The sequence below is a fragment of the Salmo salar genome, chromosome ssa14 (genome assembly GCF_905237065.1).
Source record: "Salmo salar chromosome ssa14, Ssal_v3.1, whole genome shotgun sequence".
Lineage (NCBI taxonomy): Eukaryota > Metazoa > Chordata > Actinopteri > Salmoniformes > Salmonidae > Salmo > Salmo salar.
In genome coordinates, this window is record NC_059455.1 from 2109001 (window position 1) to 2123053 (window position 14053).

At 42.1% G+C, this 14053-nt stretch overlaps 2 long non-coding RNA genes across 2 annotated transcripts; both read left to right on the top strand.

Annotated features, from left to right (window-relative positions):
* The first annotated feature begins 44 nt into the window (after positions 1 to 44).
* On the top strand, positions 45 to 3146 carry LOC106568790 (uncharacterized). Its single transcript, XR_001320394.2, has 4 exons — positions 45 to 269; positions 1607 to 1764; positions 2428 to 2556; positions 2843 to 3146. It is a non-coding gene; the product is annotated as an uncharacterized lncRNA (long non-coding RNA).
* A 2017-nt stretch (positions 3147 to 5163) lies between these two features.
* LOC106568791 (uncharacterized) lies at positions 5164 to 6318 on the top strand. Its single transcript, XR_001320395.2, has 3 exons — positions 5164 to 5191; positions 5760 to 5890; positions 5977 to 6318. It is a non-coding gene; the product is annotated as an uncharacterized lncRNA (long non-coding RNA).
* The last annotated feature ends 7735 nt before the right edge of the window (positions 6319 to 14053 follow it).

Here is a 14053-nt window from a genome sequence, read left to right on the forward strand (position 1 = left end):
TTACCGATGGCCACAAGCAAAATTAACCCACTCCCTTCCTGCGCACTCTCAGATAGATGCCAGTTTCTGTTTGACTAAGGTGGTTTATGTTTGTCTTTTCTCTCATTCAGGCTATCTGGGGTTGCGTTTTACATTGATACTTTCCCTGCACTGCTGAACTTCGCACTCAAACTACGGTGTGCCACCAACCTCTGCTCGCATGACATGGACGATTACGGATGCTCGTGCAGATTCGCAGCGGAGGGACAGCCCGTGGATGCATTGGACAGGTAGGATACATGGCGGTAAGGGGCCTGCTGGAGGGAATTGTCAGTTGGTTCAGTCTAAGGTGAAATTGGAAAGTTAAAGCGACATTTGGTCCCGTGTGGCTCAGTTGGTCGAGCATGGTGTTTGCAACGCCAGGGTTGTGGGTTTGATTCCCATGGGGGACCAGTACGGGATTTTTTTTTATAAATGTATGCATTCACTACTGTAAGTCGCTCAGGATAAGAGCATCTGCTAAATGACTAAAATATAAATGTAAATGTAAAATTTCACTCAGAAATGAAAGTTATTCAGATGTAATCAGACATCAAAAGTAATGTTAACATGAAACCAAACTTTGATTTCAAAATGTTATGCTCCTACAGTATAAGCCAGACAGCAAAAATAGTGCTGGTGGTAGACAACTGGTGCCAAAATCATGGCTCTCCAAGTAACTGCTTTTTAGGGTCTGTCTGAGATGGTCAAACAAATCTAGACCTCTATTTATGGAATTTATAATTGGAATGATAGAAATGAATGTGCCTTGAAATTGAGGCCTAGATCTAGCCTATATCAAAATGGATATATTGCCTTCCAGGACTGCTTTGCTCTACTCGACCCAATCAGGTATTCTACTACCTTACCCTACTGGCCAGGGTAGAATGGAGCAAACAGCAAACCTTACTTCATGTCGATATAGTTCCAGAACTCTGGCAATCAGTTCCTGTATACTCCTGATGATGTCGGCAGGAGAATCCCCTTGAGCTACTTTGTTTGTTCCAGTGTGTATTATCATCAGCAGGTGCCCACTTTCCCCCGCAGATACTGAAGGTGCTGCTTTAGGCTGTGCTGCAGTGTTGTCCCTGTATGCACCCACACATGTGCTCCCAGCAGAGCATTCTCCACTCCATGCAGGATAGAGTCCAAGAGGACACAAACCTTAAGTGCAGTTAGGTAGTCAAAACATTTAGCTCATTCGCAAGGCATTGAGTTTGGCTAGGTGGAGATTTAATTAAACAAATAATAGGCTATATGGAGGTCACTCACTAGCATTAGGCCTCCCTGAACCATCTTGGGACATGCGGGCATACTTTCCTTATGAGCAAAAGACGTTGAACTTTGCTCACTGGGTTTGATCAGCAATCCTTGATTGTACTTGTAGAGGTTTTGACTTAGGCACTCAACAGATGTTCTCTGAAAACTCCTGCTCTAGTCAAAGCGGCTGGTCCCTTCACATGTAAGGCAATGGCCGCCGGTGACCATGGCAACGAAGTGAACAAACATTATCGTTGGTCAAATCAACTCTATTATTGGGTTGAAAACATGTATTATATTATTCCCACTCTCTATTCCCACTCTCCAGATAGTGTTATACACACAGAAGATGCTATCAGACCGTAACTGCTAAGAGCTGCAGATAGGAACGTGTGAGCATTTCAAAGAACTTCACCTACTCTAAGGGAAACACCACCAACTGTGGTAAAAAAAAGTTAATCAGCCGTACCAGTGACTGTCCGGGAGGTGAGTTTATTGTCTCTACCTCGTGTTGAGATTCAGCGTTCAAACCACTTTGACCGTGAGCTGCAGCTCTACGTCTCTCTGGTCTGATATGTTAATTTCGTTAACCATCATTTATGCAGTTTGTTCGAGAGGGGTGTTTCCGTCAGGCTGACATGTAAAACTCTCTCTTATGGCTCCTACAATCATGTCCCTCTCTTAATAAAAACACTTTAATTGTTCATATTTCATGCACAACACATAGGATGGAAACTTCGTACATGTAGTGGGTTTACTTTCCAAGTTCAGTATTTCCTTTATACCATTTTTAATGTCATCACAAAATAACAACCAAAACTACATGTGTTCTTTAGATCGCCTCTGACCATTCCCCACTTTCTCTGTTAGAAATATTGTTCCAGTTTTCACTTTAGAACGTGTTTCAGCAGGAAAATTCTGTGAAACAAAGGCACATTCCTCTGGTGAACACTAGAGAGGGAGATGCTGAATGTTCTGTCCTTGATTTACAACAGGGTGTAAGTTATTAAACCCCACCAGTTCCCTCCTTCTGGGGGTCTGGTTGAAGTCATTCATTGCAAACTTGATCTGACCTACTTGGATCCTCACAAGACAGTCATGACAATATCAGAAGTAATCCATCAAACTAATGTTCTTTGATTCCCACAGATTCCTCTAATGCCAGCAGCAGTTTTGTGAATGTGACAGGGCTGCCATTGAGTGCATGGTTCAAAAGCCCCTACAACTCTGCAATGACAGGCCTGGCTGGACAATACTGTTCAATAGAAGAACAAACAGGTACTTCCTGCTTCCTGTTTTTTTTAACAGCTCCCGAGTTATGCTAATAGCTAATCTAATCGTTCCAGGTGTGCCTGCTTTGTATTGTAGTTCTTTGAACATGAATGTGGAAGCGTGCTGTTTTCACATACCGTATGTAAACACTAGTATGGTGCTGGAGATTATTAATATGAAGTTGAAAAGTGGTGTAATTTCCCTTTAAACTTGATTTAGGTCAAATATTCTAGATTTAAGTGTTACACCCCCCTCACTCTCCCTACCTCCTTCTCTGTGTTTGTGCTTTTAGTTGCAGATTGGGGACAGGTGGAGCTGATTGGGTCGTTAAGGTGACAAGTTGCACCTGGGATCTTGGGATCAACTAGGAGATAAAAGTTCCTGGTGCCCAGTCCTGGCTCTCTCTCCACAAGCACTGTTTTGATATGGTTGATTGGTTTTTGATTAGGTGCACCCTTCAACACTTACACACATTTGACCTTCATCATGCATCTCCATTACACCCCTCACATGCCTACTTTCACACTTCACAGGTTAGTTTTCCTCTGTGGTTTTGTACTTTGTTGGTGGTTTAATAAATATTTTTGTTACTCTAACTGCCAACGTGTGGACTCCCTTGCTTGTCACCATCTAAGAGCCAGGTTATGACAGAAGTAAGACAATTATAAACTAAATGTACAAAACATTAGGAACACCTGTGCTTTCATGACATGGACTGGCTAGGTGAAAGCTATTATCCTGTATTGACATCACCTGTGAAATCCACTTACATCAGTGTAGATGAAGGGGACGAGACAAGTTAAAGAAGGAGCCTCCTTTCTTTTTGATGCGCAATTAACCTCTTTTACCAAAGAGCACCTGCTGTCTACCAAAACCTACTATTGTGTACCTTAGCAGCGCTTCCCTTTTTTCTACTGGATTTTTAAGCCTTGAGACATGGATTGTGTATGTGTGCTATTCAGAGGGTGAATGGTGAAGACAAAATATTGTGTGCCTTTGAACACGTATGGTAGGTGACTGGTGCACTGGTTTGAGTTGATCAAGAACTGCAACGCTGCAGGGTTTTTCCATGCTCAACAGTTTCCTGTGTGTATCAAGAATGGTCCACCACCCAAAGGAAGTCCAGCGAACTTAACACAACTGTGGGAAGCATTGGAGCCAATATGGGGCAGCATCCCTGTGGAATGCTTTCAACACCTTGTATAGTCCATGCCTGACAAATTGAGGCTGTTCTAAGTTTAAAAGGGGATGCAACTCAATATTAGGTAGGTGTTCCTGATGTTTTGTACACTCTATGTACATCCACTGAATGATGCTTCCTTTACTCATCTCAGTCGCCAAATAAATTGTTAAGTTGCCTGTTAAGTTTATGCGGAGAAGGTGGAACTCATTCCGGACTCTTTTCTCATGTCTCGCTTTGTTGTCCAGTTTTGCTGAATAATTAATTGATGGTCAGTGAGGTCTTCAATGTTACAGGTACAACAGAGTGCCGTCAATTCCCTTCTCATGAAACTAACAGCTAGCTAATAATAAAAGTCCACCAGACCGCATCTCTTCGTCAATATGCTTATAGAAAAACAAGTAGAGTGATGTCAGTCTTCATTAAAGATAAGGTAAGAATGGGTTCCTGAGTGGCGCAGCGGTCTAAGGGACTGCATCTCAGTGCAAGAGGTGTCACCACAGTTCCTGGTTCGAATCCAGGCTGTATCACATCCGGCTGTGTTTGGGAGTCCCATAGGGCAGTGCAAAATTGGCTGGGGTAGGCCGTCATTGTAAATAAGAATTTGTTCTTAACTGACTTGCCTAGTTGAAATAAAGACAGTAAGTCCAATCAATCAAATATATTTATAAAGCCCTTTTACATCAGCAGATGTCACAAAGTGCTATTCAGAAACCCAGCCTAAAACCCCAAACAGCAAGCAATGCAGATGTAGAAGCATGGTGGCTAGGAAAAGCTCCCTAGAAAGGCAGGAACCTAGGAAGAAACCTTAGAGGGGTGGCCAGTTGTCTTCTGGGTGTGCCAGGTGGAGATTATAAGAGTACATGGCCGTTTAAGGTCAGATTGTTCTTGAAGATGTTCAAATGTTCATAGAATACCAGCGGGGTCAAATAATAAGTGAGTGCAACGGGTCAGTACCTCGTAAGTAAATGTCAGATGGCTTTTCATAGCCAACAATCCAGAGGTCGAGACAGCGGGTGCGGTAGAGAGGTCCGGGTCAAGGTAGCACGTCCAGTGAACATGTCAGGGTTCTCCAGCCGCAGGCAGAACCGTTGAAACTGGAGCAGCAGCACGACCAGGTGGACTGGGGACAGCCAGGATTCATTCAAAATTATATTATGCCTATCTTTCAGATCTGCCAACCAGGCTCGGTGGGTGACAGGTAACCGTGTTTCCACCAAGCTGTTCAAGGCCTGGAGTGGCACGCTGGAACTTCCAGAGGCTTGTAGACCTGAAGCAGTGTGATGTGATACAGGTAATTATCACACACACGTATACACACACTCAATCACTCACTCAGTTTTGTTGTATAATTACTTTAACTTAAGAAAATTGTTCCTCTCTCTTTTAGCTCAACCACAGTCTTCACAGCTGGAGTCGTGTGCCCTGCATCTGCTAAACCGGCCACGAAAGGTGATACAGGTAATTATCACGTGCATGTATACACACATGCACACTCTCCCTCACTTGGGGCTCTATTCAATCACATCCACTTTAGCCGACATCCACATAGCGGTTGTTTTGGCGGTGTCGGAGGTGTTAGAGCTGTCAAATTCACAAGCGGCTCCTGGCATTATGCCTGAAGTGGACATCGCATTAACAGAAATCTCATGCAGCCCTGTTTACAAGTTAGAACACTACAATTTGAGATGTAATCTACACCTCAATTAGGCTGATAGAAATCCTCATTATTTATATTAATGATTTTGAATTTGAGCGTCATTATTTCTATATAACCTACAGTTTCTCGTTCTGAACTTGTAACGCGAGTAGGACGGGTGTGGTTTTGTGACAATGATCAAGAGCTGCTGTTTAGTTATTTGACAGATCTAACGCAGTTAAACCTCAGACACGGCCAAAACATCAGCTATGTGGTGTCAGCTATCGCAGGTTAACACTTGATCTGATTGAATCTAGGCCTGACACTCATTCAGTCTGTTTAGTTGTATGATTACTGTCAGTTAATAAGGTAGGTGCCTCTCTCTTTTAGATCTGCCAGCCCCAGCAGTTCAGCTGCAGTCACAGCAGTCCTCTGCTGTGGTATATAATTTTCGGCTGCACCAGTTCCTACTACACTGGCCGTGAAGGGAGAAACTTTTGAGGATTCCCAGATGGATACAGGTCATTCAGAAGTATATTGCATATGCTCACTCACACCAACAGATGTACACACAAACATGTTGTCACTTTGTGCATCTCTCTTTCAGATCTGCCATGCACTCCACCACTGCCTGACAGCCTATCGAGACTGACAAAGCAGAGATGGGTGGCTGACAAGGAAAAATAAAACACAACACACACACACAAACTCACACACATTATCCACAATGTAAATAAGTTGTAATTACTTGTTTATTTAATGTTTGCTCCAATTTATTTTAGGTTTGGAGATATCTCCTCCTTCACATCCATTCTCAATATCTACATAATTACTCTAAATATCTATCAAATCAAAGTGTGATTGATAATATTATAAGACTATGGCTTAATTTGTACAGTTTGAGGAAATTCTGTGTTCTTTTTTCTGAGTTGAAAAACATGCCTCCCTCATAAACATTAGACCCAATGTAAATACATTGTTTATTTTATGTATGCTCCATTTTATTTGAGGATTGTGTGCAATAAAGTACATACACAGTTGAAGCAAAAGTTTGGTTTATTGGATATTTCTCTGATTAAAATGAGTGACCAAAAGGAAGTCGGCAGACCTGCAAACCTCTGGAAGTGTGTGCAGGTTTTGTCATCTGGAGCTGAAACAGGGCCCCAACAGTCCTCACATATATACAGGAGTGGCAGTCTTGCAAAATTATTTTTTTTATGTACCAAGGCCATGACCTGGAGGGAGTTCCAGACCTCCATTTTTTTATGAAGCAGAAAAGCAGAGATTGGTGGCTAACAAGAAAAAATAAAACATACACACTCTCTCACACACATTTGATTAGTATGTAAATATTTTGATATATTGTAATTGATTATTTTAGGATTTGAGATATCTAGGCATACAGATTGACCACAACGGACATGCGCAGTTGTGTTTACTCACAGTTGGTGGAAAGGTCATGGTTCGGAAAGATGGTGGCTGACAAGGAAAAATCAAATACAACAAGCGCACACACACCCTCTCTCTCGCTCTCCCACACAATCTGTGTGCTTTTGTCTGAGTTACAAAACATGACTCATTTTAAGTATGCTCTATTTTATTTGAGGAAAATATATGCAGTAAAGTACATTCACAATTAAAGCAATGTCTTTGGTTCTTTGGCTATTTCTCAGAATACGTGTGACCAAAAGGAAGTCGGCAGACCTGCAACCTTTGGAGTGTGTGCAGGTTTTTCATCTGGACCTAAAAAATTGAGATGGGGAGGGAGGGGAGGTAGAGTGCAGTTTAAAGGTTTATCATAACTGACATAATTCTATAATGAATACATATTAGAATAAAAGTGACCAATAGTTACTGTATTGTGATTTTTTTGTGTGTTTTATTTAGTCAACAATTAGTACCCCAAGGAGGGATCGATCTGGTGTCTCAAAAGCAGCAGAAAAGATCAAATAAGGTCACCAAAATTTCCGTTACGGCTACACAAGAGCGCCTCGTTAGTGGCAGGCGAGAATTCTACCACTGAACCACCAATATATATATATATATATATATATACTGTACCAGTCAAAAGTTTGGAAGCACATGTGAGCACACAGTCCTGGTCATGTGGATTGTTGAAATGCTTGCTAAAACGCCATAAAATCCCCACAAATGAACTTTTAACAAGGCACATCTGTTAATTGAAATGCATTCCAGGTGACTACCTCATGAAGCTGGTTGAGAGAATGCCAAGAGTGTGCGAAGCTGTCATCAAGGCAAAGGGTGGCTACTTCGAATAATCGAAAATATTAAATATATTTAGATTTCTTTAATAATTTTTTGCTTACTACATGATTTCCTAAGTGTTATTTAATAGTTTTGATGTCTTCATTGTTTTTCTACAATGTAGAAAATATAAAAAATAAAGCAAAAATAAAGCAAATTATAAGCATGGTTTTCTCCAATGTTTGTAAACATTATAAATGTAAACAAACACTGTATAGTCTCATAACATGGTTATAACAATCATTTTGATATCGTGGATGGTCAGGCCTGCCCTCAGGACACTCAGCTATTCCTCGTCCGTGATTGCCCCTGAAGGGAACGCTCAGCACTGCAGGTGACAGCACAACAGGTGACAACAACGAGTGAACCTGCAACAAGATAACAATATAGGCAAGATTTTACTTACTAAAATGCCATCTTTTTTGGCCCATTATGTTCCCTTCAAAAGCACCCCTGTCCTAGTAAAGTGCTGTTGTACCCACATCTTTACTAGATTCTGCAGTGTTGTGTCAAAACAATAAGGCATGAGAACCCGGAGATTATCGCATGAACAATTCCCGACTAAGGGCTGTTGTAAGGCCTGATGCGTAGCAGAGTTGAACACGGGGATTATCGTGTATGAGTGCCTTATTGCTTTATGAAACACAACATATTAAAAAAAAGATTTCAAACTTTATTTTAATGAGTACATTTGTTTTATTTCATCCTTCCACCAGCCAATATTGTTTGGGAAAAAGACAGTCATTACTGCTGAGATTCTGAAGTTGCTAGCAAAACAGGATGGTTGTCTGTGCAAAAACTGGTTTAATCAACGTTGTTTCCATGTCGTTTCAACACAAAAATCATTTGGATTTGCAAAAAGTCATCAACGTAAGGGATTTTTCTTTTCAACTTTTAAACTAAATCAAATGATAGGATAAAATGTTTGGTTGATTTCACATTACTTGACAACTTAACCAAATGTAAATCAAAACTAGACATCTGTGCCCAGTGGGTTGTAAGAAAGAAAGGTTGCTATGGAGGGTGGATACTTTTATTTTGCTAGCTAGCCAACTAAAGCTAACACACAATCACATCAAGCAGCTGAAATGACAGCAAACTATTTGCATTTTCATTTGTTTTACCTTTGATACTATTTCCATTTCTTTGGATATATCCATTATAAGGATCCTGATAAATGAATTTGCCTGGCTCAGAGAAGCTGTCAGTCTCGTCAGGACATGTTCAATCTCTATGGCATGGTGGAGACTGCACATTGCTGCACAGGTCGAAGAGGCAGGTAGCAAGGTTTAGAACCCTCAAACAACTCTGAACCTCGATGCTAGCATGTTTTCATTGTTCCCCTCTAATAAGGGACTGATTTAGACCTGAGACACCAGATGTGTGCAATTAATTATCAGGTAGAACAGAAAACCAGCAGGCTCAGACACCTCGTAGGGTAAGAGTTGAATACCCCTGGTTTAGACAAACTCGAACTGTTTCAAACAAAATGTTAGGCCTGAAGCATAGGGAAACAATGTCTAGACACTTTTTTACAGGGGAGATATGGGTTTATGAATAGCCTGGCTGGGCTGTTTGACAGTGGATGCACATTGATAATTCAAATAGAACTGTTAACAGGAATAACCTGGGGATTGTGGTGAATAACTCTCTGTTATCAACCAATCAGCATGCAGGATCTAAACAACCCATTTTATAATGGGGTTTATGACATGTTCAGTGTTTGTTTTTTTCCAGGTCAAATGAAAAAATACATATCTTTTACAGTTATTTGCCCTGGTTGTGGTTGCTGCTGTTCAAATCAAATCAAATGTTATTTGTCACATGCTCCGAAATACAACAGGTATTTACCGTGAAATGCTTACTTACAAGCCCTTAACCAACAATGCAGTTCAAGAAAGAGTTAAGAAAATATTTACTAAATAAACTAAAGTGAAAATAGTAAAATACAAATAAAAAGTAACACAATAAAAATAACAATAACGAGGCTATATACCGGGGGGTGCCGGTAATGAGTCAATGTGCGGGGGTACAGGTTAGTCGAGATATTTTGTACATGTAGGTATGGGTAAAGTGACTATGCATAGATAATAAACAGCGAATAGCAGCAGTGCAAAAACGTGTCAACGTAATAGTCTGGGTGGCCATTTGATTAATTGTTCAGCAGTCTTATGGCTTGGTGGGTAGAAGCTGTTAAGGAGCCTTTTGGTCCTAGACTTGGCGCTCCGGTACCGCTTGCCGTGCGGTAGCAGAGAGAACAGTCTATGACTTGGGTGACTAGAGTCTTTGACAATTTTTTGGACCTTCCTCTGACATCGCCTAGTTTAAAGGTCCTGAATGGCAGGAAGCTTGGCCCCAGTGATGCACTAGGACGTACGCACTACCCTCTGTAGTGCCTTATGGTCAGATGCCGAGTAGTTGCCATACCAGGCGGTGACGCAACCGGTCAGGATGCTCTCGATGGTGCAGCTGTAGAACTTGAGGATCTGGGGACCCAGGCCTAATCTTTTCAGTCTCCTGAGGGGGAAAAGGTGTTGTCGGCCCTCTTCACAAATGTTTTGGTGTGTTTGGCCATGATAGCTCGTTGGTGATGTGGACACCAAGGAACTTGAAACTCTTGACCCGCTCCACTACAGCCCCGTCGATGTTAATAGGGGTCTGTTCAGCCGGCCATTTCCTGTAGTCCACGATCATCTCCTTTGTCTTGCTCGTGTTGAGGGAGGGGTTGTTGTCCTTGCACCATACGGTCAGGTCTCTTAACTCCTCCCTATATGCTGTCTCATCGTTGTTGGTGATCAGGCCTACCACTGTTGTGTCATCAGCAAACTTAATAATGGTGTTGGAGTCGTGGCTGGCCGTGCAATCATGAGTGAACAGGGAGTACAGGAGGGGACTGAGCACGCACCCCTGAGGGGCCCCCCATGTTGAGGATCAGCGTGACGTATGTATTGTTACCTACCCTGGGGGTGGCCCATCAGGATGTCCAGGATCCAGTTGCAGAGGGAGGTGTTTAGTCCCAGGGTCCTTAGCTTATTGATGAGCTTTGAGTGCACTATGGTGTTGAATGCAGAGCTGTAGTCAAGGATGCATTACAGCTTTGATCTGCTCAAAAGGTAAACAACATTTTTCTTTCTGCTTGCACATTGATGTGTGTATTTTCTGTAATTTATGTAAGTCATGGCTCAACTGTAAAAGAGACCTTAGTCTCAGTATGACTCACTGATAAAATAAAGGTTATGATATATATATATATATATATATATATATATATATCATAACCTTTATATATATTATATATATATATATATTATTTATATATATTATAAATGGGAAGCAGGCATGCATCCTTCACTGACCTGAGTAAAACATTGTTGTTGTTTGCAGGTCCACTATCCTTCTGACCCTATGCAGCAAGGTCCCATCTACTTTTTAACAAAAACAAGTTTGTGCTCTGGTATTGTGCCCAGTTTGTTGGGTTGTGACATAAACCCTTCACATTGGGTAGGGGGATTGACAGAGCAGCTGGGTAATTTTTCATGTAATCCTTGGGTTATTTTCAGTATCATCCTAATTTCAATTTTGCTTGCATAATTTTGCCTTCTCTACCATCTCATCCCTTTCATAAACACCCAATCAAGATACTGTGTTGAATTTCCAATAACTAATTTATATTGCCTGCACTTCAGAACATAAATCACGTCAGAGAATGTACAAGAATATATATATTTTTTAAATAGCACATTGAAACAAATCCCTATTGTCTAAATATGTAGTATTTCACAAGATAAGGTTTCATAAAATGGGATTGATTATTAGAATTTATTTATATTATTTCATGAACCAAACAGTCCAAACATCAGATTAAAGCTTCAGTTGAACTTGATGTGCACAGTCAGATTACAATCAGAGAAAAACAAAGCATGCATACTAACACAGATCTGTATTTGTATATTATTTATTATGGATCCCCATTAGCTGCCATGGCTGCAGCTACTCTTCCTGGGGTCCAGCAACAGAAGACAGTTACATACAGTTTAAAATACGACATGGCATTACATTTCATAACACCTTACCCAACACATTCAGTGTGTTCCCTCAGGCCACCACTCCACCACCACATACAGTGCATTCGGAAAGACCGCTAGACCCCTAGACTTTTTCCACACTTTGTTATGTTACAGCCTTATTCTAAAATTGCTTAAATATGTATTTTTCTCATCGATCTACACACAATATCCCATAATGACAAAGAAAACACTGTTTTTTTTTAATTTTGGCAAATTTATTAACTATAAAAAATATATATATTTTACTTAAGTATTCAGACACTTTACTCTGTATTTTGTTGAAGCAACTTTGGCAGCGATTACAGCCTCGAGTCTTCTTGGGAATGACGCTACAAGTTTGGAACTTCCCATTGGCACTTCCCATTCTCCCATTCTTCTCTGCAGATCCTTTCAAGCTCTGTCAGCTATTTTCAGGTCTCTCCAGAGATGTTCGATCGGGTTCAAGTACAGGCTCCGGCTGGGCCGCTCAAGGACATTCAGAGTCTTGTCCCGAAGCCACTTATACGTTGTCTTGGTTGTGTGCTTAGGGTCATTGTCCGGTTGGAAGGTGAACCATCGCCTGAGTCCTGAGCGCTCTGGAGCAGGTTTTCATCAAGGATCTCTCTGTACTTTGCTCTGTTCATCTTTCCCTAGATCCTGACTAGTCTCCCAGTCCCTGCCACTGATAAATATCCCCATAGCATGATTCTGCCACCACCATGCTTCACCATAGGGATGGTTTCCTCCAGTCGTGATGCTTGGCATTCAGGCCAAAGAGTTCATCAGACCAGAGAATCTTGTTTCTCATGGTCTGAGAGTACTTTAGGTGCCTTTTGACAAACTCCAAGCAGGCTGTCGTGTGCCTTTTACTGAGGAGTGGCTTCCTTCTGGCCACTCTACCATAAAGGCCTGATTGCTGGAGTGCTACAGCGGGGGTTGTCCTTCTGGAAGTTTCTCCAATCTCCACAGAGGAACTCTGGAGCTCTGACAGAGTGACCATCGGGTTCTTGTTCACCTCCCTGACCAAGGCCTTTCTCCCCCGATTGCTCAGTTTGGCCAGCTCTAGGAAGAGTCTTGGTGGTTCCAAACTTCTTCCATTTAAGAATGATAGAGGTCACTGTGTTCTTCGGGACCTTCAATGCTGCAGACATGTTTTAGTACCATTCCCCCAGATCTGTGCCTCAACACAATCCTGTCTTGGAGCTCTACAGACAATTCCTTCGACTTCATGACTTGGTTTTTGCTCTGACATGCACTGTCAACTGTGGAACCTTATATAGACAAGTATGTTCCTCTCCAAATCATGTCCAATCAATTTAATTTACCACAGGTGGACTCCAATCAAGTTGTAGAAACATCTCAAGGATGATGAATGGAAACAGGATGCACCTGAGCTCAATTTCGAGTCTCATACAAAGGGTATTTTATTACATTTCCAAAAAGTCCTAAAATCTTGTTTTTTTATATCTTGCTTTTTTTTTTATATACACTGCTCAAAAAATAAAGGGAACACTTAAACAACACAATGTAACTCCAAGTCAATCACACTTCTGTGAAATCAAACTGTCCACTTAGGAAGCAACACTGATTGACAATAAATTTCACATGCTGTTGTGCAAATGGAATAGACAACAGGTGGAAATTATAGGCAATTAGCAAGACACCCCCAATAAAGGAGTGGTTCTGCAGGTGGGGACCACAGACCACTTCTCAGTTCCTATGCTTCCTGGCTGATGTTTTGGTCACTTTGAATGCTGGCGGTGCTTTCACTCTAGTGGTAGCATGAGACGGAGTCTACAACCCACACAAGTGGCTCAGGTAGTGCAGCTCATCCAGGATGGCACATCAATGCGAGCTGTGGCAAGAAGATTTGCTGTGTCTGTCAGCGTAGTGTCCAGAGCATGGAGGCGCTACCAGGAGACAGGCCAGTACATCAGGAGACGTGGAGGAGGCCATAGGAGGGCAACAACCCAGCAGCAGGACCGCTACCTCCGCCTTTGTGCAAGGACGAGCAGGAGAAGCACTGCCAGAGCCCTGCAAAATGACCTCCAGCAGGCCACAAATGTGCATGTGTCTGCTCAAACGGTCAGAAACAGACACCATGAGGGTGGTATGAGGGCCCGACGTCCACAGGTGGGGGTTGTGCTTACTGCCCAACACCGTGCAGGACGTTTGGCATTTGCCAGAGAACACCAAGATTGGCAAATTCGCCACTGGCACCCTGTGCTCTTCACAGATGAAAGCAGGTTCACACTGAGCACAGTGACAGACGTGACAGAGTCTGGAGATGCCGTGGAGAACGTTCTGCTGCCTGCAACATCCTCCAGCATGACCGGTTTGGCGGTGGGTCAGTCATGGTGTAGGGTGGCATTT